The sequence below is a fragment of the Ambystoma mexicanum genome, chromosome 2q (assembly GCF_040938575.1).
Source record: "Ambystoma mexicanum isolate Mex_15411 chromosome 2q, UKY_AmexF1_1, whole genome shotgun sequence".
NCBI lineage: Eukaryota > Metazoa > Chordata > Amphibia > Caudata > Ambystomatidae > Ambystoma > Ambystoma mexicanum.
The window spans coordinates 1,383,603,930-1,383,631,573 of NC_090924.1; the positions used below are offsets into that span (position 1 = coordinate 1,383,603,930).

Genomic DNA, 27,644 nt, shown 5'->3' on the forward strand with positions numbered 1-27,644 from the left:
CGACATTAACGAGAGGGTGGGGCAAATTATTATACTATAAACTCGTATTTGGATAATGCGGTACACTTAAAGAATAACCTATGGTACCAGTACATGAAAGAAGTCAGAAGGAGAATGCCACACAAATTGCTATCTATTTTCCTTGATCCTGTAGAGGTTTAGACTTATAGATCTGCAGTTGATCCTACCCCCCTACCTCTGCTATATTGGAGCCATGAGACTGTGCCCTGTCTAACACCAGCTATTGTACCAATACCGCAGCATGTACATGGAAGACGGAATCAATTAAGATGAACATATCGAATGTACCCTCGAGTTGATGACAGCCTGCAGGAGGAACTCCCTGAAGGAATATTAAAAAGCTAACAAAACAAACTGATGATGTGATAGGAAAATGTGCACAATGTCTTAAAATATTGAACAGACGATGTGCGTTTGGTGTTCTCATAGCCAGCAAATGAAGCTATATCCTAGAGATAGATGGCAATGCTGATTTTATTCATACATCAATAATCAAGACAACTCAATAGTTTAGCAAACGTGAGTCCATTTTATTAACAAGTCTATAAAACGGGCAGCACAACGAACACCAGCAGTCGCTCGATCTTCTCACTCTCCTACTTTATAAAAAAAAACTGGGCTCTTATACCCACAATTGGTCGTCATTGACATTTTGACCTGCGCCATTACCAACATCATCCTATGTGGCAAACTGCACAAACGTAACAGAGGGTGTGATTGGGTCTAAGTAAGAGTTCTATATCTGTATAGAACTGTGGAGGATGGTGGTAGGATAACTAACATCCGGTGTGGCAACTAAGCCCTCCCCTCAAAATGGCCACTATGAACGTCACAAATTTTATGACGTCCCATTGGCTACACAAACTATACGACCCTTAATTACGCAGTCCTCTACAATTGGTTGCTTTCCACCCCATTTGCACTTTTCCACCTATGTCTAGCAGCATGCAGGCTGAACGGATGAGTGCGGATGAGCTCGTCTTAATACTAGTTTCCCACCAATCACTGTATCATCCATCATCACCTCAATGGTCCAATGTCAATTAGTACTTTGAATATTGGTCTTGAGTTTGTATTTTGCTCTGAGAACGTCAGGGAGTGTGGGCACCAGCCTGCCTCCGTGCGTAGGTTTGACCACCTCGTTCATCCAACTTCCTTCTACCAACTGACTGGACACCATGAAATTGAGCTTATCGTGTATTTAATTGTATTCTCCAATAGTCCTCTGATGTCTTTTGTTTTTGCTTGGCCTTTCTGAACAAGAACCTCTGTTCCTTCTTGCTAATTGTATCCAATGTCAGCCCATTCAAGTCTGATAAGACCTTGGCTTTCTTGGCTCAATCACCTCCTTAACTGTGCTTTCATTCTGTTTAAATTCAATTGCTTTTCTTAACTGTGACACTAAAATGTGGCCTTCTTGTTCTGTTCAGCACTGCTTCATGACGTGTAGTGGAAACTTCCATCCTTTACTTGTCCATATGTATCTCTATATATGTATATGGTGGCACTTGCCACGCTATATCTATTTAAAAGCATGTAGTTAGTTTCATGATTATTTTTGCTGCTTGCGTTTCTATTGCATCTGTACACGTTTAAATTCACTAAATATCTTCATCTTGTCTGTGGCATAAGCTTCTTCACCTTGATCCCGAGCTATCACTTATCCATTGTGCTTCTTAATGTATTGTAGGTTTTCTGCATTCTCTGGTCTGTTTATCTTTCATATGGGTGTCGATTTGGTTTTGTATGACGTCACCATTCACCTTCATCCGTCATCTTCTTTGCTTCTTCAGGGATTTCATTCAAATGGCCATCATGTTCTCTTGAATGTAGGTATGTTTTCCTCAATGGGTATCTTGCCTCCCAGATTCTCTTAGGTATGGGTGTTATTATGGGTACTGCACAGAGCCCACGCTCTGCTCTCTGCTGGTTTAGCTGTTCAGTATATGTCACATACATTGTTTCACATTTTTCAGGTACTGGAGTGGGGGTACTTTGCTCCTCCTCTACCAATGTGTGGATCCTAGAGGGGAAATGACAAAGTAAAGAATTAAGTGAACCTTAAAGTATAAAAGAAGAAGATTACAATTTAGAAAGTGATTCAGTAATCAGAAGTATAAAGTATTTAAAGGTGCTGAAACGCAAGATAGATCAAGTCATTCTATAGGCTAGCTACAAATAGTAAATAGAATACAGGCAGAGACGCTATTGTACAGAATCTGAACATTGGTATTATGAAATAACAAGCCAAAGAAATCATAAAGAAAGAATGGAAGGTTGTGTCACATTAGAATAGCAGCTTGTTGAAGCTGCGTTGGGAGACTGCCTGGCCTGAAGTCAAGAACTGAGAAGTCGAGGTCAGCTATCTACAAAGAGTAGGAACATGCATGCAGTGGATGTATCCTCTCACATTAAGGTGCAAGGAAGAACACAAAGGATGCCAAGTCTTAATTCATTTAAAACCTTTAAATGCTTGCAAAATTAACAGAATCATGGTCTCCTATCATGTGAGTCAAAGATGGAAATAGGGATTGAACTTGGAGTTCCAGGCACAATAGCGATTTATCTCACTCCTGTTGAATTCTGAGGACAAGAATACTCTGCAAGGCCAACTACAAAGAGAATTTCATGGCAGAAGGCATGGGTGATGAAAGCTGTTGGGCTAATTGGGTGGTAGGACAGTCTCATGTCCAATCTACTTGCACCTAGGTGTTGGCTTACATGCTGTTAATTGAAGTGAATGTTTCAGACATGGCACAAGCTTGCCAACCAATTGTATTAGTCCATATATCAAAGGACCTTACAGCTTGAGAAACCGATGAAATACTGTGTAACTGATTTGTCTTGATATGAAACATTTGAAGAGGTAGTCATGAGTTGTCCACCTGATATTGGGCAACCAATAACAAACCTAGCTCCTATATCATTGTATATCTAGATGTGTATCTTAACCAATCCCAACCTTTGATAGGTTTTTCACTATTGCCACGCAGCATGACGTCATTATGACGCACGAAGAGGGTATATAATTGTATTTCCTGCGGAAATCTATGAGGGAATGAGCGTACGTCCATTGTAAACTCCCTGTTTTAGATAATTGCTAATAAAACAGCAACTTGCCATCTTCTTGAATTTGTTCGGTAATTGGACTCAGAATTATTCTGGTGTAATCCCATCCAGTATCAGATGCACGTTCCAAGGGCCATAATCTCAATCCAGTATGCCATACGTGTGACAAGAACATTTATTGCAAGAGGAATCTCACCATATAATGGAAAATGCCTCGTTCATCTAGCAGCATACACAACAAGAGGACAATTTGAAGGAAAATGGGTGATGTTATGATGGAGAACAAAAGTGGAATTCCCATACGAATATACGTATGTGAAGACAAGAAAGATGGAAATGGTTTAGGATTTACAACAAAGAACCTCATGTATCCATCCCTGATAGGAGAATGAATACGAGTTGTCCAGATGGATACATTGATTTGCTCAGATACCAATGGAGAGCCAGGATGTGGAGAAAACCCTCAGCGAGTGGTATATGGACATGTTCTCACTAGTACTGGATGGGACAAAGTGCTATTGGCTTGCCTTGCACATTTATTGAAGGAAGAATCAGCCAGTATAGTGACGATAGTGAGTGACAAATGCCTGGAATCATTGACCAAGTATTCAAAGTTAATCACATGGGTCGAAAATTAATCAGGACCAGTTTCTGTAATACAGCTAGGAAATGCAACAACATGCTCCAGGAACAATGGTCTGATCCTGGGTGGCATGAATAATGGATGTAAACATATAATTCAAGTCCAAGGAATGGATGGAGGAAGTGCAGTGTTAATGGATCGATTTTGATCCTGTGGATTCAGAGCCTACATGCAGTTGCCTAAGAACTGGGGAGGAGTATGCACCATAGTGATGATACATGTACACGTATTGGTGATCCCACAAAGTGATATCCATATTGATGAGTTTCCAAAAATGGATGACCATTTAAGAAAGAGGTGATTACCTGAATATCGTTAATTGAGGAGAATCAATTATTGTTCTGCAAACTCAATGGATTCTTATGACAATGTCCCAGATGAGCATAGATTGGTCAGCAACTGCATGGAGCATAATTCAATCAACTAGTGTTAAATGCACTGCCGATATGGATAAATAAATGGTATTATAAGTGACAAAGATCTCACAAACAAGGGAAAATCTTAAGTTAAGAGTCTCGAGACTGGCAAGGTCAGCCTTCAAACAAAAGACACTTGCATCGGGCCTATCGATGAGAGAGGGTAAACAAATTGGGAACACATAGGGAGAGGTAACGTATCACCAAGCACCTGGGTTTCTTTTCTAAGTACATGCTCGAGTCTAAGTTTCCAGAAGCCATGCCGTCATCCATGTTGTGCTCCAGCACCGAAGAATCAAATGGTGGTAAACGGATGAAACCGAACACCTACTAACCTACTACTGTCACTGCACTTGCTGCCACTGATGGCCATCGATGGAAACCCAAAGGTCTCATCCTCACCTTCAAAGCCTTGTTGAGGTCCACAGTGAGTTTCATATTTGTGGGACTGTCAGGTGTATTGACCCACGTTTGAGTCATTAAGCTGCAACATTTGGTGCTGTGGGCTTAGAAAATCCAAGATGGCCAAAACGCCCTTATGTGCGCCAGAATCCAATCAAAATGGTTGCCTAACCTTCCACCCACCAGTGCGAGCGTGATGGGCCAGGGGTGCAATGAGTGGAATCTGTGCCAAAGGAAAAACAGCAATGCCTGTTAGCTTAAAAAGCCCTTTGAAATCACCTTGGTTTCTCTGAATGCAAGCTAAAAATGCCTATGTCAAACATTGCAGGATATTCAAAAATCTCACTGAACACCAGCAGACATTTGGCAGAATGAGGTTTTGTGTGCATACAAAATCTGGAAAGAAAAAGAGCCCAAAACAATGTTAATAACAAAACTGGCTGAGCTGTGGAGGTCAGCAGCTTAAGTAAACTGAACTGAAAACCACTAAAATCGAAATGTTTAAATTAAATTAGGGACCTACTTTTGAGTATCACATAGTTTGTAACTGTTGAAATTTCATAGTTTTGAACTTAGAATCAGCACTCTAGCTGCATGTGTAAAAATTGTCAGTTTGATTTGAATGTAGAAAACTGGGAACAAAAAGTGACATTTAGCTGAAACCTAGCTTAATGAAACTGGATTCTGCCTGACAACTACCCCCGACAGGAGTTGAAACTGGATCAACAGCTGTGTTCCCAGTCCTGGCTGCATTCTGATGCCCCCACAAAAAGGAGGTGACACCTCTCTGATTGAATTACCTGGGGAGTGCAGGAAACTGAACAATGGACTCAGGCAAATGTTATATTGGGGGGGCCGTAAAGTGGCTTCCTCTTGGGAGAAGTGGGAGAAGTGCCTGTGAGAGCCAGCTGAGCTTGGGGGAAGTGGATAAACCAGTTCTTCCATCATGTGATGTGGGAAGCCACACCCCTTTTTGACCAGGGCATAAGTTAAAAAGATAGATAACTCATAGTGTGGACTGGTCAAAATTATATAGGTAATATCATTATTCTTGTTATTTTCTGTGCATGTTTTAAGAGGTGTTAGGACCCTGTGGTGTATTCTGGGGGGTTGCTAGCGGAAAATAGGGTCTCACTCCAAATGTCTACATGTTAAAAATCTGACACTTCATCAATTAATGTCCATACTCCTTGCGCACATGTGTGTAAATTTTGGTAAATGTCCGATATTGGTAAACCAGTCAAAAAGTGCAAAATGTTGTCATTTTTGAATGCAAGCCCCCAGGAAGATCAGAGGCGGACAAGCATGGACCATAAGGAATATATAATGTGTACATGTAATTTCAGCAAATTGTGTATCTGGGAAATATGTATTTGAATCAAATATAGATTTGTGGGCAAATTGACCAGGGGAGGATCCTCTGACCCATAAACAGACCTCATCATGATGACAATCCATTTCCTTCCCCCAATCATGGGAGAGGGGAGAATTGGGCCAATGACAAGTAGAGAGGGGCAAGCTCAGTTATGCCACGCACACACCCACTTCCAAAACACATAAAAAGAGACTGCTGGGACAAGTAGAGACATTCAATTCTATTTTCTGCGGGACGCTCTGCCGGGAGACTCCAGACTTCACATCCATCGATCTCCAAAGACCAGAACTTTACTTCAGAACTTAAAGCAAGGGCCTAAACCCACAAACTGAGAACTCTTCTCAGCAGGCCTCAGCATCCTTAAAATCATCTGCAAACTATTTTACAGCCGGGCGAGCTGTTTGAATTCTGTGCCAAGAGCTTTTGCCAGTACCCAGAAAGCAGTGGAGCGGACGTGTGTGTGTGTAGAGCGGATGTGTGTGTGTGTAGAGCAGATGTGTGTGTGCGTTGAGCAGACTTATGTGTGTGGGTGTAGAGCGGACATGGATGTGTGTAAAGCGGACATAGATGTCTGTAGAGCGTGACGTATGTGTATGTAGAACGGACATGGATGTGTATGTAGCACGGACATGTGTGCGTGTGTAGAGCAGACGTGTGTGCATGTGTGGAGCAGATGTCTATGTATAGAGCGGACGTGTATGCACGTGTAGAACGAACGTGTGTACATGTGTAGAGTGAACTTACGTGTGTACAGAATGGACGTGTGTGTGTTTAGAATGGATGTGTGCGTGTGTATAGAGCGGACGTGTGCGTGTAGAGCGGACATGCAGGCGTAGAGCGCACATGGATGTGTGTCTGTAGATCGGACGTATGTGTATGTATGTGTCTGGAGCAGACGTATGTATGTGTAGTACAGACGTGTGCATGTGTGGAGCAGACGTATGTGTGTATATAGAGCAGATGTATAAATGTAGGTGTAGAGCGGACATGGGTGTGTGTAAAGCGAACCGGAGTGTGTGTAAAGTGAACAGGAGTGTGTAGTGCGGACGTATGTATATGTAGAACGGACGTGTATGTGTAAGTAGCGCGGACGGGTGTGCGTGTGTAGAGCAGACATATCTGTATGTGTAGAGCAAACATGTGTATGTATAGAGCGGACATCTGTGTGTATAGAGCGGACGTGTGAGTGTGTATAGAGCGGACGCGTATGTGTAGAACAGACGTATGTGTGTGTAGAGCGGACGCGTGTATATGTGTTTGTGTATAGAGCTGACGTGGAACAGACATGCACGCGTGTGTGTGTAGAGCAGACGTGTGTGTGTGTATGTAGAGCAGGCACCTGTGTATAGATCAGAAGTATGTGTGCGCAGACCAGACGAAGTACCAGCTAGTAGAGCCAGTGATTCCTTAGTGCAGTTGAATGCATGATCGAACGAACGCATGAGCGACGAATTAGGAAGTATGTAGATATAATCCGATCTCATACGCATCATATCACATCACCACGCTTACTCTTTTCTTTTACACCATCACCCAACTAGAACACAGCGATACTATGACACCATTCGGTATAGCTGTTCTCATACCAACATCTTCCTCATACTACACATCACTCTAACTAAACACTGCTGGTTACACCCTCCAGCCGGCGTTCTCCTCAGGCCTAACGCAGCCACAATCGATCTGGATAATCCGGCCAGAACGAACACATACTCCTCAACCCTCAACCACCACACCTAATGCTAAGAAGCTGCCTCCACATGAATGCTACACCTGCAGCACACATATACGGTGCGCACACCCATCTTTGACGCCTTTATACTCTCTCTACTGACTTGAACTTCGGTTCCCGAGGGCGTTCAACCTACCAGCGCCTTGAGACTATACCAATGGTACATAAGGCGCTATATAAATGCAAAGTAACATAACAGAACATAACATCCAGAATCCAGAGAGGCTAGACCAGCTGAGCAGAGCTGACCCAGACCGCTGTGAGCAGAACCAGAGATCCGGATCGCTGTGAGCAGAACCGGTGCCTGATTGACCCGCCGAGCAAACAGAACCATCGCCGGACGTGTTGAACAGATCCGTGACGAGGCCTAGTTCAAATTTATATTGTGAGTACCTAGCAGAACTGTGCAGACCCAATCTCTTAGTTAAAATAATCTAATCCAAACTATTTTAACCTAATTAGAACAGCCTCCTAGAAATCGTGTCATCTGTCATTTGTAAAGCTGCACAACTGTCACCTGTCATTTTGAGTTTTACATTAAATCCGAAAATCTACCTCTATTAAATCATCCGTATCTCTTGAACCGTTTTGGCTAGGAACGAAATTTAACTTTCATTTTAAAGCTGTGATTTCCAACGAACCTAGAACCGACTTCCCACTCCCTATACTTTTTCCGCAATCGCGATTTACGGACTCGCGAAATTTACTGCGATTTGCGATTTGGCTCAATTTCTCCACTTGTCAATATAGCAGCTCCATTCTTTCCTTTGTTAAAATCCGTTTGCAACCTGGTAATAACTCATAGAGCATTGCTAAAGTGAGCCTGAACTAATACCAACAAGCATCTCTCACTCACCCTGAATATCTAGAGGGAATTAAAAGCATTTTTAGCACATTTCTCACTTCATTGTCATCACATTCAAAGCATTTTTGGGCCTGTGTTTCAAACCTCTACCTGTTTTCCTCTAGGCTTGCTGGGGGGGAACTGCATTTCGTATTGCATTTTGTTGGGATTCTTGAAGACTGTGTGCTCTCCTTCCATTTCTTACATTGCATAGGGGGGGAGTGAATTGTCAAGGAAAAGTGATTACATTGTCTTTTGTTGAAGCCATATCAAGTTATTTTCTGTACTGCATTTCATTCATCATTGCATTCCCTTGAACCATATAAAGCATTATTTCCCACCTTATTCTTCTGTTCCTATTCATAAGTTACCTCTTGCTGATTACTGCTCATATTCACAAGTGTAATATCCATTATCAATTTATTTATAGAAGTGTGATATATATATTGTTTAAATTTTCAAATAAATCTTTTAATTTGCAAAACAACCTACTTCTTGGCTCAGGGGGGTCAGGGGGATTCTAAGAGGGGGGTGTTATACAAGGGTTGTCATCCAGAGTACTGAACTGGACATAAAAATACATCAATAAGGGTTTCCCTCAGCATCCCAGACTAGGCATTGACTTGGCTGTAGTCTTGATTGAATATCGCTTACAGGACATTGACAGCTAGTGTAACAACCCAACCAAGGAGACCACTGCCACAGACATTCACTGATGCCTTTCCGACACTGCTTGGATCCCCCCTCTTGCTCAAAAGCAATGACCCTGCAACTTCGTCTTCCAAGGGAGTCCATACTCAAGGAATATCATCGAGTAAAGCTGAGAGACTCCACCCATTCGCCTTCCAAGGCACCCACAGTACTGTGACGAAGAAGAGGGGCTTCCTCCTGCAGGGTCCATCCAGGGGTCTCAGATCTGTTTTGGGCCCAGCTCTCCTATTGCTTCCCAGGTACTTTTGGGTGGTGGGACCTGCAAAGATAGAATCAGACAATTAATGAACATATAAGGACTGGGAATTATCTTAAAAGCAAAGTATAACTTCACTTTCTTCCAGGTTGCACAGGTTGGGGAGCCTATACACAGTATTGCATCGTGATTTTAAAGTAAGCATTCTGCCAATGTTTTAAACTGTTGCTTACAGTTTTTAATTTATGTTTGTGGAGTTAAACAGTATTCAAAAATCTTACTACATTTTTAGGACCACCGGTTGGTGCATTATTAATGAAACTAAGAATAACTGTGGTTCCACATAGCACTATATATGTTGTGTTAACTATTTGAGTAAAGAATCTTGAGTACAAAGTGAGTCATATTTATGTGTATGTAACCACCTTAATAGTATGTCATTTAATAAAAGAACTGTGTTAGAGTTGGGTTGGTCAGGAAAGGTCACCATGAATGTGAGGGGTTCATGTTGCGCACCCCCTATTGATGACATTAGGTGGCAGCAACCTGGGCGCAATGTTTCAAATTCATGTACATCGAGTGCAGTCCATTATGGATGGGATATGTTACTTTAAGTGTTACTGTTGTTAAGAATTTAAACATGTTAGATCTTCACACACCTAGAAAAATACATTATTAAAACTGCAAATACAACATGAACACAATCTACACACGGGTGCTTTGCAAAAAACATGGTAGTTTGGGCTCTATTGCAAAATGCACTTTGACTTTTAAACTGACTTTCTCAGGTTTTCAGACGACAAAATATTAGTAAATCTGTAACTTGCGGTTAGCTGCTGCATATGAATTTTAAGTAGCAGGGACATTCATTGATGGAAAGAAGAAGGAGCCGTCTAGTAAGAAGGTCGTTTTGCAAACAGGATGGTTTATGATTTAACACTCCCACAAGGTAACAGATGGTATCTCGCTCATTGTATTGAAGTCGTTTTGAGGGGGTTGATTATTTGTTTGGGCTGGTAAAACAACAATAGGGCCTGAGGCTAGGGTGTCTGGAGGTTAATTGTTTTTAAAGGTCGAAACCAGAGGCTGTGTGTTCTGGAGTAGTGGTCGGAGAAATAAGTGTGTTGTCAGAAGCACCAGGAGTCTGGGGGAGTTGAGATCGTAATCAATAATTCATAGAAGATCCTGTTTATTCAGGCCTTCATCATATTTGCTAAAATATGTAAGAGCGCCATGTACAATCGCCACTTAAAGTTAAAAGCCCTAGGCCTGTTATTATTGCTAGTAAAGAATTATGTTTCAATACTAATGTCTACCCATGTTCTGACGTCATAGCCTTCTACGGACAAATCCTAAGAAGAGGTGTGTTCTGAATATGATCTGAAGATGACTATCAAGATAAGACTGGGAAAGGAAAATGGAAGAATTGGGGAAAGATGGGATTTTTTTGAAGAAATTTGTGTTCAGTCCTGTTTGTGGAGTGGACTGCAATATAGTATTTGGGAGGGTTTTAACTGTTGCAAAACTGTATAAAAGATGTGAACTAATGTGGTATTGTCGATACTTGGGCTTGTTTGGTCCAGCAACACTATCTAACTACTCCCGACAGCCTTATAAAATAAACTTGCTCTATGTACAACTGTGTACTCTTGTGCAATAGCACCTTGAAGCGTCTCATTTGCTCAATGGAAATACCAATAATGATCTCAGACCCAAATAACCAGACGGACTCAAAGAATATGGCAAAGTACTACTTTATTAGCTTTTAAAAGTAGGGCAATCTTGCGAACAACAAGTCATAGTCCATACACTCACACTTAAATTTTGATTCCACAAAGTTTTTATATCAAAATATATGTAATTTATAATGTCATCCTACTTGACAAATGTAAAAACCTATTAAAGGTGGGATTGTTAAGGGGCCATGTTTGTGTATTGTGAGCAAGCGGCGAGTAACGCCGCGAAACGCGTCAACTTTTTGTTGGGAAAGCCGAAATGCAAGGCATATTATATACGTGGATGCCAACTTTTAACCAATAAAGAGGTTACAAAAGACATGCTGAGAGTGATGCAAATCTCTAAAGTAATATCCGAAGGCAAGTGCTCCTCGAATGACTGATGGCAAGTCAGTTACATGGATGACATATATATATATATATATATATATATGTATAAAGTCGTGTTTGTTTGTGGGTGGGTTTGTATGTGGCATTGATGATCATGGAGACATAACTCCTCATGAGCGGTGAGGTCTGGCATCATGTATTTTGCATGGCGTATTCTTCATTTCGTTGCCAAATTAATGCAACTATTTCTAGGTCATCCTGTTCCTGAGATAATTAACTTTTTTTTACATGTTTCAGTATTACGTTTTGTGGTGTTCCGCACACCATCTACAGGTTATTTGTAGAAAGTGCTCATCATCGCGCTGTCTGTGCTGAACTGGTCTTGTGCTTTTTTTGGTTTCTAATTTATTTTAGAAAAGTGTGAGTGTGTATTTCTTTTCATTGATTTCTTTTGCAATAAACTCAAAATATGTTAATTTTACAAATTAATTGAACACCAAATTTTAATTTAACTCTGAAATAAATTCTCACATGGATATCAAATTTGTATGCTTCCTCTGATAATTTGCAGTGTATGTTTAGCAGCGACAATGGCCACCACTGCTCATAACACTGCAAATAATCAGAATAAGACTACAAATATGATATTCATGTGAGAATTTAAATTGGAGATAAATGAAAATTTGGTGTTCAATTAATTAGTAAAAATTAACATGTATCGCATTTTACCTTTGTGGCAAACAACAATATTTGTTCATCTTTTTCGGTGGAATCTGAAACCAAATCTGAGAATGGATATCCCGGGCGAAGGTGGGTACTTTTGCTAGTATTATGTAAGTATTAGTAACATTACTGGATGTCCCTTATCTAGTAGGCACACCTTGAATCACCTCTAAATATGTATGATACAGATTATAGTAGAATAACAGCAGTAAATTGGCTCACGCAACACGTTATAGCATGTTGCTACGTAGACCCCTATGATTCTTTGGCATTCTCTCCCAGCCTTGGACTTTCGGCTCATTAGCAGCACGTAAGCAAAACAAAACTCGGGTGCAGAGATTACTACCCACTTGCCCAATTAGTCCATCATATCTCAAGTGTCAGGCGCTAAGCCAAGGCTTCTTCTTTACAGTTTACCTTGCAGCCTGTTCTCTGTCCTGGGACTTTTGAGGGCATGTAGGCACATCATTATCTTCATTTGGAGCTTAAGGAATAGCCTAAGTTTTGAACTTCTGAGTCACAAGTGAGGAGACCACGATTTTGTCCATTTCAACCTCTTATTTACTGCTATTTGATTTAATTGTGCTGGGTGCTTCTTGGCCTCTGGAGACTAGGAGGCCGATTCATGGAATAATTAGCGCGGCGCAAGTGGGCAAAAACGTGCGATTCGCAGTGGAATAGCGAAAATCGCAGTGAACGTGCGAAAATCGCACGAAAAGCAGCGCACGTCGATTCATGGAAGGCCGTGCGCGAGAAAACCAGCGGATGTGCGAAAAAAAAGTGCGCGGCGCACGTTGGCGCACGTTGGCGCACAGGCCATCTAACAGCGTGCGCCAGGTCACAGCGAAAATCGCACAGGCCACAGCGAAATTCGCACATAGCGCGGCGCACGCAATAAAAGTAGGCGGAACACGGGCGTAACACTCGGAATGGGGAACAACTAGCCAAAACGTGGGCGTCACGGGGGAAGTACAGGGCACAAGTGCGCGGAACGCCCACACGCTCGCCTACAACACGTATTCATGGAATAGAATAGGGGAAAAAAGCGCACGCTCAAACCAGCGCACAGGCACAAACACGACCGCCACAAGAAAGGAGGCGGTAGCGTCTCTGCGGCTGTAAGAAATGTGCGCCAAAAGGTGCGCCAACAAATAGCACCTATATACTGCCATGATGAATGTCCCATACTGTGGCCCTCCAGGAAAAATGACGTGCAAAGGGGTACCCACAAACACGGACACCCGCTGACAAAAAATACGTGTTACAGGGGTTCGCGTGAAGTTCCTCACGTGATCGGGCCTGGGGGAGCGGGCTACGTGTATTACAGGGGTTCGCGTGAAGTTCCTCACGCGATCGGGCCTGGGGGAGCGGGCTACGTGTATTTCAGGGGTTCGCGTGAAGTTCCACACGCGATCGGGCATGGGGGAGCGGGCTACGTGTATTACAGGGGTTCGCGTGAAGTTCCACACGTGATCGGGCCTGGGGGAGCGGGCTACGTGTATTACAGGGGTTCGCGTGAAGTTCCTCACGCGATCGGGCCTGGGGGAGCGTGCTACGTGTATTTCAGGGGTTCGCGTGAAGTTTCACACGCGAATAGCCTGGGCGCGTGAATTTGAGGGGTTCGCGTGAAGTTCCACACGCGATCGGGCCTGGGGGAGCGGGCTACATGTATTACAGGGGTTCGCGTGAAGTTCCACACGCGATCGGGCCTGGGGGAGCGGGCTACGTGTATTACAGGGGTTCGCGTGAAGTTCCTCACGCGATCGGGCCTGGGGGAGCGTGCTACGTGTATTTCAGGGGTTCGCGTGAAGTTTCACACGCGAATAGCCTGGGCGCGTGAATTTGAGGGGTTCGCGTGAAGTTCCACACGCGATCGGGCCTGGGGGAGCGGGCTACGTGTATTACAGGGGTTCGCGTGAAGTTCCTCACGCGATCGGGCCTGGGGGAGCGTGCTACGTGTATTTCAGGGGTTCGCGTGAAGTTCCTCACGCGATCGGGCCTGGGGGAGCGTGCTACGTGTATTTCAGGGGTTCGCGTGAAGTTTCACACGCGAATAGCCTGGGCGCGTGAATTTGAGGGGTTCGCGTGAAGTTCCACACGCGATCGGGCCTGGGGGAGCGGGCTATGTGTATTACAGGGGTTCGCGTGAAGTTCCTCACGCGATCAGGCCTGGGGGAGCGTGCTACGTGTATTTCAGGGGTTCGCGTGAAGTTTCACACGCGAATAGCCTGGGCGCGTGAATTTGAGGGGTGCGCGGGAAGTTCCTCACGCGATCGGGCCTGGGGGAGCGGGCTACGTGTATTACAGGGGTTCGCGGGAAGTTCCACACGCGAATAGCCTGGGCGCGTGTATTTCAGGGGTTCGCGGGAAGTTCCACACGCGAATAGCCTGGGCGCGTGTATTTCAGGGGTGCGCGGGAAGTTCCACACGCGAATAGGCTGGGCGCGTGTATTTCAGGGGTGCGCGGGAAGTTCCACACGCGAATAGCCTGGGCGCGTGTATTTCAGGGGTTCGCGGGAAGTTCCACACGCGAATAGCCTGGGCGCGTGAATTTGAGGGGTGCGCGGGAAGTTCCACACGCGAATAGCCTGGGCGCGTGTATTTCAGGGGTGCGCGGGAAGTTCCACACGCGAATAGCCTGGGCGCGTGTATTTCAGGGGTTCGCGGGAAGTTCCACACGCGAATAGCCTGGGCGCGTGAATTTGAGGGGTGCGCGGGAAGTTCCACACGCGAATAGCCTGGGCCCGTGTATTTCAGGGGTGCGCGGGGAGTTCCACACGCGAATAGCCTGGGCCCGGGTATTTCAGGGGTGCGCGGGAAGTTCCACACGCGAATAGCCTGGGCGCGTGTATTTCAGGGGTGCGCGGGAAGTTTTACACGCGAATAGCCTGGGCGCGTGTATTTCAGGGGTGCGCGGGAAGTTTTACACGCGAATAGCCTGGGCGCGTGTATTTCAGGGGTGCGCGGGAAGTTAAACACGCGATTTCTGCACGGTACGTGTATTTCAGGGGTGCCGGGGAGTCCCACATGTGATTTGACAGTGTGGGTCCTCCCAGGTGTACCCTGTACACCCTCCACGGCCCCTGCAGGCAGCCCACACCACAGGGGACTACCCTGCATCCCTGGTCATGTCCCGCAGGCAGCCCACCCAACATGGGCATGCCCCCCAGCAAAGGCACATGTCTCCTTGAACTAATGAACACCAACACATGTCCCCTTGCACCCCCACCCCCCAGCACTGTGGGGCACATGCCAGCAGTCCCCCACCCATGTCCAACTCATGTCTCCCACCACCCCCACCCCCCAGCCACCAGGGTCACCCTCCACCAGGGCCCCACTCATGTCTCCCACCACCCCCACCCCCCAGCACTGTGGGGCACCTGCCAGCAGGCCCCCACCCATGTCCAACTCATGTCTCCCACCACCCCCACACCCCAGCACTGTGGGGCACCTGCCAGCAGGCCCCCACCCATGTTCAACTCATGTCTCCCACCACCCCCACCCCCCAGCACTGTGGGGCACCTGCCAGCAGGCCCCCACCCATGTCCAACTCATGTCTCCCACCACCCCCACCCCCCAGCCACCAGGGTCACCCTCCACCAGGGCCCCACTCATGTCTCCCACCACCCCCACCCCCCAGCAGTGCAGGGTCACCCTCCACCAGGGCCCCACTCATGTCTCCCACCACCCCCACCCCCCAGCACTGTGGGGCACCTGCCAGCAGGCCCCCACCCATGTCCAACTCATGTCCCCCACCACCCCACCCCCCAGCACTGTGGGGCACCTGCCAGTAGGCCCCCACCCATGTCCAACTCATGTCTCCCACCACCCCCACACCCCAGCACTGTGGGGCACCTGCCAGCAGGCCCCCACCCATGTTCAACTCATGTCTCCCACCACCCCCACACCCCAGCACTGTGGGGCACCTGCCAGCAGTCCCCCACCCATGTCCAACTCATGTCTCCCACCACCCCCACCCCCCAGCCACCAGGGTCACCCTCCACCAGGACCCCACTCATGTCTCCCACCACCCCCACCCCCCAGCACTGTGGGGCACCTGCCAGCAGGCCCCCACCCATGTCCAACTCATGTCTCCCACCACCCCCACACCCCAGCACTGTGGGGCACCTGCCAGCAGGCCCCCACCCATGTTCAACTCATGTCTCCCACCACCCCCACCCCCCAGCACTGTGGGGCACCTGCCAGCAGGCCCCCACCCATGTCCAACTCATGTCTCCCACCACCCCCACCCCCCAGCCACCAGGGTCACCCTCCACCAGGGCCCCACTCATGTCTCCCACCACCCCCACCCCCCAGCACTGTGGGGCACCTGCCAGCAGGCCCCCACCCATGTCCAACTCATGTCTCCCACCACCCCCACACCCCAGCACTGTGGGGCACCTGCCAGCAGGCCCCCACCCATGTTCAACTCATGTCTCCCACCACCCCCACCCCCCAGCACTGTGGGGCACCTGCCAGCAGGCCCCCACCCATGTCCAACTCATGTCTCCCACCACCCCCACCCCCCAGCCACCAGGGTCACCCTCCACCAGGGCCCCACTCATGTCTCCCACCACCCCCACCCCCCAGCAGTGCAGGGTCACCCTCCACCAGGGCCCCACTCATGTCTCCCACCACCCCCACCCCCCAGCACTGTGGGGCACCTGCCAGCAGGCCCCCACCCATGTCCAACTCATGTCCCCCACCACCCCACCCCCCAGCACTGTGGGGCACCTGCCAGTAGGCCCCCACCCATGTCCAACTCATGTCTCCCACCACCCCCACACCCCAGCACTGTGGGGCACCTGCCAGCAGGCCCCCACCCATGTTCAACTCATGTCTCCCACCACCCCCACACCCCAGCACTGTGGGGCACCTGCCAGCAGGCCCCCACCCATGTCCAACTCATGTCTCCCACCACCCCCACCCCCCAGCCACCAGGGTCACCCTCCACCAGGGCCCCACTCATGTCTCCCACCACCCCCACCCCCCAGCAGTGCAGGGTCACCCTCCACCAGGGCCCCACTCATGTCTCCCACCACCCCCACCCCCCAGCACTGTGGGGCACCTGCCAGCAGGCCCCCACCCATGTCCAACTCATGTCCCCCACCACCCCACCCCCCAGCACTGTGGGGCACCTGCCAGTAGGCCCCCACCCATGTCCAACTCATGTCTCCCACCACCCCCACACCCCAGCACTGTGGGGCACCTGCCAGCAGGCCCCCACCCATGTCCAACTCATGTCTCCCACCACCCCCACCCCCCAGCCACCAGGGTCACCCTCCACCAGGGCCCCACTCATGTCTCCCACCACCCCCACCCCCCAGCACTGTGGGGCACCTGCCAGCAGGCCCCCACCCATGTCCAACTCATGTCTCCCACCACCCCCACACCCCAGCACTGTGGGGCACCTGCCAGCAGGCCCCCACCCATGTTCAACTCATGTCTCCCACCACCCCCACCCCCCAGCACTGTGGGGCACCTGCCAGCAGGCCCCCACCCATGTCCAACTCATGTCTCCCACCACCCCCACCCCCCAGCCACCAGGGTCACCCTCCACCAGGGCCCCACTCATGTCTCCCACCACCCCCACCCCCCAGCAGTGCAGGGTCACCCTCCACCAGGGCCCCACTCATGTCTCCCACCACCCCCACCCCCCAGCACTGTGGGGCACCTGCCAGCAGGCCCCCACCCATGTCCAACTCATGTCCCCCACCACCCCACCCCCCAGCACTGTGGGGCACCTGCCAGTAGGCCCCCACCCATGTCCAACTCATGTCTCCCACCACCCCCACACCCCAGCACTGTGGGGCACCTGCCAGCAGGCCCCCACCCATGTTCAACTCATGTCTCCCACCACCCCCACACCCCAGCACTGTGGGGCACCTGCCAGCAATCCCCCACCCATGTCCAACTCATGTCTCCCACCACCCCCACCCCCCAGCCACCAGGGTCACCCTCCACCAGGGCCCCACTCATGTCTCCCACCACCCCCACCCCCCAGCACTGTGGGGCACCTGCCAGCAGGCCCCCACCCATGTCCAACTCATGTCTCCCACCACCCCCACACCCCAGCACTGTGGGGCACCTGCCAGCAGGCCCCCACCCATGTTCAACTCATGTCTCCCACCACCCCCACCCCCCAGCACTGTGGGGCACCTGCCAGCAGGCCCCCACCCATGTCCAACTCATGTCTCCCACCACCCCCACCCCCCAGCCACCAGGGTCACCCTCCACCAGGGCCCCACTCATGTCTCCCACCACCCCCACCCCCCAGCACTGTGGGGCACCTGCCAGCAGGCCCCCACCCATGTCCAACTCATGTCTCCCACCACCCCCACACCCCAGCACTGTGGGGCACCTGCCAGCAGGCCCCCACCCATGTTCAACTCATGTCTCCCACCACCCCCACCCCCCAGCACTGTGGGGCACCTGCCAGCAGGCCCCCACCCATGTCCAACTCATGTCTCCCACCACCCCCACCCCCCAGCCACCAGGGTCACCCTCCACCAGGGCCCCACTCATGTCTCCCACCACCCCCACCCCCCAGCAGTGCAGGGTCACCCTCCACCAGGGCCCCACTCATGTCTCCCACCACCCCCACCCCCCAGCACTGTGGGGCACCTGCCAGCAGGCCCCCACCCATGTCCAACTCATGTCCCCCACCACCCCACCCCCCAGCACTGTGGGGCACCTGCCAGTAGGCCCCCACCCATGTCCAACTCATGTCTCCCACCACCCCCACACCCCAGCACTGTGGGGCACCTGCCAGCAGGCCCCCACCCATGTTCAACTCATGTCTCCCACCACCCCCACACCCCAGCACTGTGGGGCACCTGCCAGCAGGCCCCCACCCATGTCCAACTCATGTCTCCCACCACCCCCACCCCCCAGCCACCAGGGTCACCCTCCACCAGGGCCCCACTCATGTCTCCCACCACCCCCACCCCCCAGCAGTGCAGGGTCACCCTCCACCAGGGCCCCACTCATGTCTCCCACCACCCCCACCCCCCAGCACTGTGGGGCACCTGCCAGCAGGCCCCCACCCATGTCCAACTCATGTCCCCCACCACCCCACCCCCCAGCACTGTGGGGCACCTGCCAGTAGGCCCCCACCCATGTCCAACTCATGTCTCCCACCACCCCCACACCCCAGCACTGTGGGGCACCTGCCAGCAGGCCCCCACCCATGTTCAACTCATGTCTCCCACCACCCCCACACCCCAGCACTGTGGGGCACCTGCCAGCAGGCCCCCACCCATGTCCAACTCATGTCTCCCACCACCCCCACCCCCCAGCCACCAGGGTCACCCTCCACCAGGGCCCCACTCATGTCTCCCACCACCCCCACCCCCCAGCACTGTGGGGCACCTGCCAGCAGGCCCCCACCCATGTCCAACTCATGTCTCCCACCACCCCCACACCCCAGCACTGTGGGGCACCTGCCAGCAGGCCCCCACCCATGTCCAACTCATGTCTCCCACCACCCCCACACCCCAGCACTGTGGGGCACCTGCCAGCAGGCCCCCACCCATGTCCAACTCATGTCCCCCACCACCCCCACCCCCCAGCCACCAGGGTCACCCTCCACCAGGGCCCCACTCATGTCTCCCACCACCCCCACCCCCCAGCAGTGCAGGGTCACCCTCCACCAGGCCCCCACTCATGTCTACCACCACCCCCACCCCCCAGCCACCAGGGTCACCCTCCACCAGGCCCCCACTCATGTCCCCCTGCACCCCCACCCCCCTGCCACCATGTGCAGCCCCCACCTGGTCCTCACAATCCCCAATCATGTGCGTAATGGTCAGCCTCCACAGCCAAAAAGACCTACCAAGTAACCCATTCACCCACATGGAAATGGAAATCACATGTTACACCCCCAATGTACATGAAGCAAATGAACCCATGTCCGTCACACACATATTTTCAAATTGAATGGGAAAACTCACAACATGACATGCATGAAACCAAGGAGATGAAACCACACAGTGAACAATGGAAAAAAAAATGTATTGAAAAAAATACAAATGCCAAAGAAAGAAAACTAACTACAATTTAAATGTGAAAAAATAAGCTGCATGTCCGCATAAAAACACAAAACTAGAAAATCAAATAAAAAAAAATGTCCAAAGTGAAATGTAAAAAGTCTCCATGCAACAAAGAACTATGTACAAAAATAACAAGGGTCCATCATCACAACTGAACTAAGGAAACCTCCTAAAAAACCTACCTAAATATCAACTATATACAAAAAGTGGAGCAGTGTCCGTCGACTCCAAATAATAATAAGAACGAAAGGAAACCTAAAACTAAAGAACTATATACAAAGGCGGCGGGCAAGTCCAGCGGCTCACTCTGTGGTGTTCCGGGCCAGGGCATCATCGAACTCCTGTTCGATGTCCCGGAGGCGGTCCAGTTCCATGGCCCCGAGGGTCCGCAGGGACGACGCCGTGTCCACCTCCAACCCCCTGCGGATTGCCTCGAGGCACTCGGCCCGCCTCAGGGCCCTCCGCATGGAGTTCTCCGCCCTGACCATTGTGAGCCGCGCCTCTTCCGCCCGCCGCCGCTCCGCACCTATGGCGTGGCACAACCGCTGCCACACGGAAGACACTCTCTGTCCTGGGTCCTCCTGCCCTCCGGCCGATGCCTGCCCCTCCGATGTCGAAGGCCCCGAGCCTTCATGGCTCCCACCATCTTGCTGCTGCTGCTGCTCTGCCTCTGCCCGTGCACTGCCTCCTGCTGCCTGCACATCCTCCGCCGGCTGGGGTGCACCTGTTGATGTGGCCACCCCTGCTGGACGTCCGACTCCCGACTGTGGCAGGGATGCCTCCTCCACCAGCCTGGCCGCACTGTCAGAGGCAGCTCCACAGGGCACCCAGGTGACTGATGGGTGGGAAGATGGCACAGAGGACGACTGGCGCGTAGGGGGTCCAGTTGAGGAGGGGGTCGGAGCAAGCCCCATCAGACAGCGGAATCCGGTCTGGGTGACCTGTCCCAGCAGGCTGACGTGGTCAACGAGCCATTCGAGATGACGTGCAGTCTCTCCATGAAAAGACTGCAGGTCACCTCGCATGGCCCGTTGACGCAACGCCACACCAGCCAGGACAGGCTCAACCCGGTCCCGGATGGCCACGTCCGCAGGCAGAGGAAGGCCAGTTGACGTCAGCTCATCCCCTGCCTGAAAACGGGTCTGGACGTAGGCATCCCTGCTGGTGCAAGATGATGCAGGGACAGGATCGGGGACAGGATTGCACACAGGCACCTCCGCGGCCGCCTGTGCTGCCTCCTGTCCCTGGTCCTGGACTGCACCACTAGCACCAGTGGGATCCCCACCTCCAGACCCCGTCTCTGGTGCTTGCGCGGCCCCCTCCTCCACCAAACCCCCCACCAACCTGGATGACTCTGTGCCATCTTCCCCTGTTGGGCCCTGTGGGGTCCCAGCTGCCCCTTCTGCTGCCGAGGAGTCCAACTGCAACCTCCGCCTCTTGGATCCCCCCCCCGGCAGCTGCGGTCTGGGACGCGGCACCGGACTCCTCACTCCCCGACGAGATGACAACACGGGAGGGGAGCCGGGCCTTGCGTCTCCGGCTGGCGGTCGGATCCCCGCCGCTGTGCTCCACAGCACCTTCTCCGCCCTCTTCATCAGTTGACGCTGCAGACAGGGAGAAACAAAACACAGGCATCAGGGCACTGTACAATGGACACATACACGCATGACAGTTGCACATGAGTGGCATTGGCAAACCTCAGACATGTCATCACAATCCCCAACACACATGTCATTGCAACTGGCACACATGAGCCATACCACAGCCATATCGCAACTGCCACCACCATCCCTACACATACAACAGCATCAGCAGCCAAAGGGGAGCCATACATCACATGCAACACAGGAAGTGCAACACACATGTACACACACCACCACACTTGCATGCATGTCTACACCTCTGCCAAGTGTCGCACTGTTCAGACGGGCATCCATGTCACATCTGCCAATCAGGCTTCCACATACCGCTGTCACATGCATCCATGTAGCATCACTGTTGCACCTTTGACAAATACACACACATGCACATGTACACAGTGCTCATACATGCAGCCGAAAACAACATACATGCCTGACATCACGGACATGTCTACTTACATACACATTCATCCAAACATGTGTGCACGCACAACTGCATTTGCCATGCAAGCCCACACACACAAGCACCATCCATGTCTCACACATTACAGCCCTCGCATGTGTCAGCCCCACGGCCCTGTACACCCCCACCCATACTCCACCCCATACAAACAGATGTGCAACCGGCACAATGGGGAATGATCACCACACGCCCTGCTCACAACCAGGATGCATGTACACTCACCGCTCGACTCCAGACGGCTCTGCTTCTCTAGGACCTGGACGTGGAGCGCTGGGGATATGCGTTCCAGGACCCCCATCTGTTCTTCCGACAAGTGGCCCCGGCGCCCCTTGGCATCCGCTACCTTCAAGAGGCGCCGGGCCTTGTTCAGGGCCCTGGACCTGAAGTCCTCCCAGCGCTTCCTGACATGTTGTAAGTCCCGGACTGCCACCCCCTCCGCGTTGATGGCAGTCACGATGTCTGTCCAGATCCGAGTCCGTCCTTCCTTGTCGGCGCGGGAACTTCCAAAGAGGGCATCATACTGCCCCAGGACTTGCTCCACCAGGACACCAACTTCGGTGGCACTGAAGCTGGTGCCCCTCTGCCTCTCTGGCCGGGGGTTGTCAGTGGTCACAGATGGTGTTAGCCCCGACATGACAACCCCAGAGGCAGGAGTGGGTGGGCAACTGGGTCCTGGGGCTGGGCTGTGGAGCGATGGGATTCCAGTCGGGAGTCTTCTGTTCCAGCAGGGGTGGTCACAGCAACAGCACCCCTGGCTGATGTGCAGGCAGCAAATGGCAGTGCACGTGGGCAGCAGGCAGTCAGGCAGCAGCAGATAGCAGGTGGGAGCGTGCTCGGGGCTCTGGGGGGCAGTAATTCGGCCTTCTGGGCAGGAGCGTGGTCTCCCGTGTGCTCACGCGTGGCCAGCTTGGTACGGAGTGAATTGGCACGTGAAAATCCTGCACGTCAGCGTGAAAACCGAGGAAAGGCCCTAAGCGCGTAAGCGCGTCAGCACGCATACGCGATTCCATTGGACCAAAGGCCCTCAGCGCGTAAGCGCGTCTGTGACGTGACCCGCACGGGTGTTTCCCACACTGCACGTGATGACAGAGCACACGTGGAAAGACTGCACGTCAGAGTCTCATCGCGTGTAATTGGACAAAAGTGCGTGTACACGCGATTGGCCTATGTACGTGTATATGAGGTGTGCGCGGACACTTACACACGCAAGCACGTCAGCGCACCTGTATCCCGGTGTACGGCCATTTCCACCAATCACACGCGATGAGACTCTGACGTGCAGTCTTTCCACGTGTGCTCTGTCATCACGTGCAGTGTGGGAAACACCCGTGCGGGTCACGTCACAGACGCGCTTACGCGCTGAGGGCCTTTGGTCCAATGGAATCGCGTATGCGTGCTGACGCGCTTACGCGCTTAGGGCCTTTCCTCGGTTTTCACGCTGACGTGCAGGATTTTCACGTGCCAATTCACTCCGTACCAAGCTGGCCACGCGTGAGCACACGGGAGACCACGCTCCTGCCCAGAAGGCCGAATTACTGCCCCCCAGAGCCCCGAGCACGCTCCCACCTGCTATCTGCTGCTGCCTGACTGCCTGCTGCCCACGTGCACTGCCATTTGCTGCCTGCACATCAGCCAGGGGTGCTGTTGCTGTGACCACCCCTGCTGGAACAGAAGACTCCCGACTGGAATCCCATCGCTCCACAGCCCAGCCCCAGGACCCAGTTGCCCACCCACTCCTGCCTCTGGGGTTGTCATGTCGGGGCTAACACCATCTGTGACCACTGACAACCCCCGGCCAGAGAGGCAGAGGGGCACCAGCTTCAGTGCCACCGAAGTTGGTGTCCTGGTGGAGCAAGTCCTGGGGCAGTATGATGCCCTCTTTGGAAGTTCCCGCGCCGACAAGGAAGGACGGACTCGGATCTGGACAGACATCGTGACTGCCATCAACGCGGAGGGGGTGGCAGTCCGGGAATTACAACATGTCAGGAAGCGCTGGGAGGACTTCAGGTCCAGGACCCTGAACAAGGCCCGGCGCCTCTTGAAGGCAGCGGATGCCAAGGGGCGCCGGGGCCACTTGTCGGAAGAACAGATGGGGGTCCTGGAACGCATATCCCCAGCGCTCCACGTCCAGGTCCTAGAGAAGCAGAGCCGTCTGGAGTCGAGCGGTGAGTGTACATGCATCCTGGTTGTGAGCAGGGCGTGTGGTGATCATTCCCCATTGTGCCGGTTGCACATCTGTTTGTATGGGGTGGAGTATGGGTGGGGGTGTACAGGGCCGTGGGGCTGACACATGCGAGGGCTGTAATGTGTGAGACATGGATGGTGCTTGTGTGTGTGGGCTTGCATGGCAAATGCAGTTGTGCGTGCACACATGTTTGGATGAATGTGTATGTAAGTAGACATGTCCGTGATGTCAGGCATGTATGTTGTTTTCGGCTGCATGTATGAGCACTGTGTACATGTGCATGTGTGTGTATTTGTCAAAGGTGCAACAGTGATGCTACATGGATGCATGTGACAGCGGTATGTGGAAGCCTGATTGGCAGATGTGACATGGATGCCCGTCTGAACAGTGCGACACTTGGCAGAGGTGTAGACATGCATGCAAGTGTGGTGGTGTGTGTACATGTGTGTTGCACTTCCTGTGTTGCATGTGATGTATGGCTCCCCTTTGGCTGCTGATGCTGTTGTATGTGTAGGGATGGTGGTGGCAGTTGCGATATGGCTGTGGTATGGCTCATGTGTGCCAGTTGCAATGACATGTGTGTTGGGGATTGTGATGACATGTCTGAGGTTTGCCAATGCCACTCATGTGCAACTGTCATGCGTGTATGTGTCCATTGTACAGTGCCCTGATGCCTGTGTTTTGTTTCTCCCTGTCTGCAGCGTCAACTGATGAAGAGGGCGGAGAAGGTGCTGTGGAGCACAGCGGCGGGGATCCGACCGCCAGCCGGAGACGCAAGGCCCGGCTCCCCTCCCGTGTTGTCATCTCGTCGGGGAGTGAGGAGTCCGGTGCCGCGTCCCAGGCCGCAGCTGCCGGGGGGAGGTCCAAGAGGCGGAGGTTGCAGTTGGACTCCTCGGCAGCAGAAGGGGCAGCTGGGACCCCACAGGGCCCAACAGGGGAAGATGGCACAGAGTCATCCAGGTTGGTGGGGGGTTTGGTGGAGGAGGGGGCCGCGCAAGCACCAGAGACGGGGTCTGGAGGTGGGGATCCCACTGGTGCTAGTGGTGCAGTCCAGGACCAGGGACAGGAGGCAGCACAGGCGGCCGCGGAGGTGCCTGTGTGCAATCCTGTCCCCGATCCTGTCCCTGCATCATCTTGCACCAGCAGGGATGCCTACGTCCAGACCTGTTTTCAGGCAGGGGATGAGCTGACGTCAACTGGCCTTCCTCTGCCTGCGGACGTGGCTATCCAGGTCCGGGTTGAGCCTGTCCTGGCTGGTGTGGCGTTGTGTCAACGGGCCATGCGAGGTGACCTGCAGTCTTTTCATGGAGAGACTGCACGTCATCTCGAATGGCTCGTTGACCACGTCAGCCTGCTGGGACAGGTCACCCAGACCGGATTCCTCCGTCTGATGGGGCTTGTTCCGACCCCCTCCTCAACTGGACCCCCTACGCGCCAGTCGTCCTCTGTGCCATCTTCCCACCCATCAGTCACCTGGGTGCCCTGTGGAGCTGCCTCTGACAGTGCGGCCAGGCTGGTGGAGGAGGCATCCCTGCCACAGTCGGGAGTCGGACGTCCAGCAGGGGTGGCCACATCAACAACTGCACCCCAGCCGGCGGAGGATGTGCAGGCAGCAGGAGGCAGTGCACGGGCAGAGGCAGAGCAGCAGCAGCAGCAAGATGGTGGGAGCCATGAAGGCTCGGGGCCTTCGACATCGGAGGGGCAGGCAACGGCCGGAGGGCAGGAGGACCCAGGACAGAGAGTGTCTTCCGTGTGGCAGCGGTTGTGCCACGCCATAGGTGCGGAGCGGCGGCGGGCGGAAGAGGCGCGGCTCACAATGGTCAGGGCGGAGAACTCCATGCGGAGGGCCCTGAGGCGGGCCGAGTGCCTCGAGGCAATCCGCAGGGGGTTGGAGGAGGACACGGCGTCGTCCCTGCGGACCCTCGGGGCCATGGAACTGGACCGCCTCCGGGACATCGAACAGGAGTTCGATGATGCCCTGGCCCGGAACACCACAGAGTGAGCCGCTGGACTTGCCCGCCGCCTTTGTATATAGTTCTTTAGTTTTAGGTTTCCTTTGTTTTTTCTTATGATTTGGAGTCGACGGACACTGCTCCACTTTTTGTATATAGTAGATATTTAGGTAGGTTTTTTAGGAGGTTTCCTTAGTTCTGTTGTGATGATGGACCCTTTTTATTTTTGTACATAGTTCTTTGTTGCACGGAGAGTTTTGGCATTTCACTTTGGACAAAATTTTTTGGATTAGATTTTCTAGTTTTGTGTTTTTATGCGGACATGCAGCTTCTTTTTTCACATTTACATTGTAGTTAGTTTTCTTTCTTTAGCATTCGTATTTTTTTCTAATACATTTTTTTTTACATTGTTCACTGTGTGGTTTCATCTCATTGGTTTCATGCATGTCATGTTGTGTGTTTTCCCATTCAATTGGAAAATATGTGTGTGACGGACATGGGTTCATTTGCTTCATGAACATTGGGGGTGTAACATGTGATTTCCATTTCCATGTGGGTGAATGGGTTACTTGGTAGGGCTTTTTGGCTGTGGAGGCTGACCATTACGCACATTGTGAGGACCTGGTGGGGGCTGCACATGGTGGCAGGGGGGTGGGGGTGGTGGGAGACATGAGTGGGGGCCTGGTGGAGGGTGCCCCTGCACTGCTGGGGGGTGGGGGTGGTGGGAGACATGAGTGGGGCCCTGGTGGAGGGTGCCCCTGCACTGCTGGGGGGTGGGGGTGGTGGGAGACATGAGTGGGGCCCTGGTGGAGGGTGACCCTGGTGGCTGGGGGGTGGGGGTGGTGGGAGACATGAGTTGGACATGGGTGGGGGCCTGCTGGCAGGTGCCCCACAGTGCTGGGGGGTGGGGGTGGTGGGAGACATGAGTTGGACATGGGTGGGGGCCTACTGGCAGGTGCCCCACAGTGCTGGGGGGTGGGGGTGGTGGGAGACATGAGTGGGGGCCTGGTGGAGGGTGCCCCTGCACTGCTGGGGGGTGGGGGTGGTGGGAGCCATGAGTGGGGGCCTGGTGGAGGGTGCCCCTGGTGGCGGGGGGGTGGGGGTGATAGGGGACATGAGTGGGGGCCTGGTGGAGGGTGACCCTGGTGGCTGGGG

General features: G+C 52.1%; 1 long non-coding RNA gene across 1 annotated transcript in view; it reads right to left on the minus strand.

Annotated features, from left to right (window-relative positions):
- Positions 1-527: 527 nt before the first annotated feature.
- LOC138570186 (uncharacterized) overlaps positions 528-27,644 on the minus strand; it is a 64,756-nt gene continuing 37,639 nt past the window's right edge. Inside the window, exon 2 of the long non-coding RNA XR_011303421.1 lies at positions 528-2,044. This is a non-coding gene — a long non-coding RNA (uncharacterized lncRNA). The remainder of the gene's footprint in view (positions 2,045-27,644) is intronic.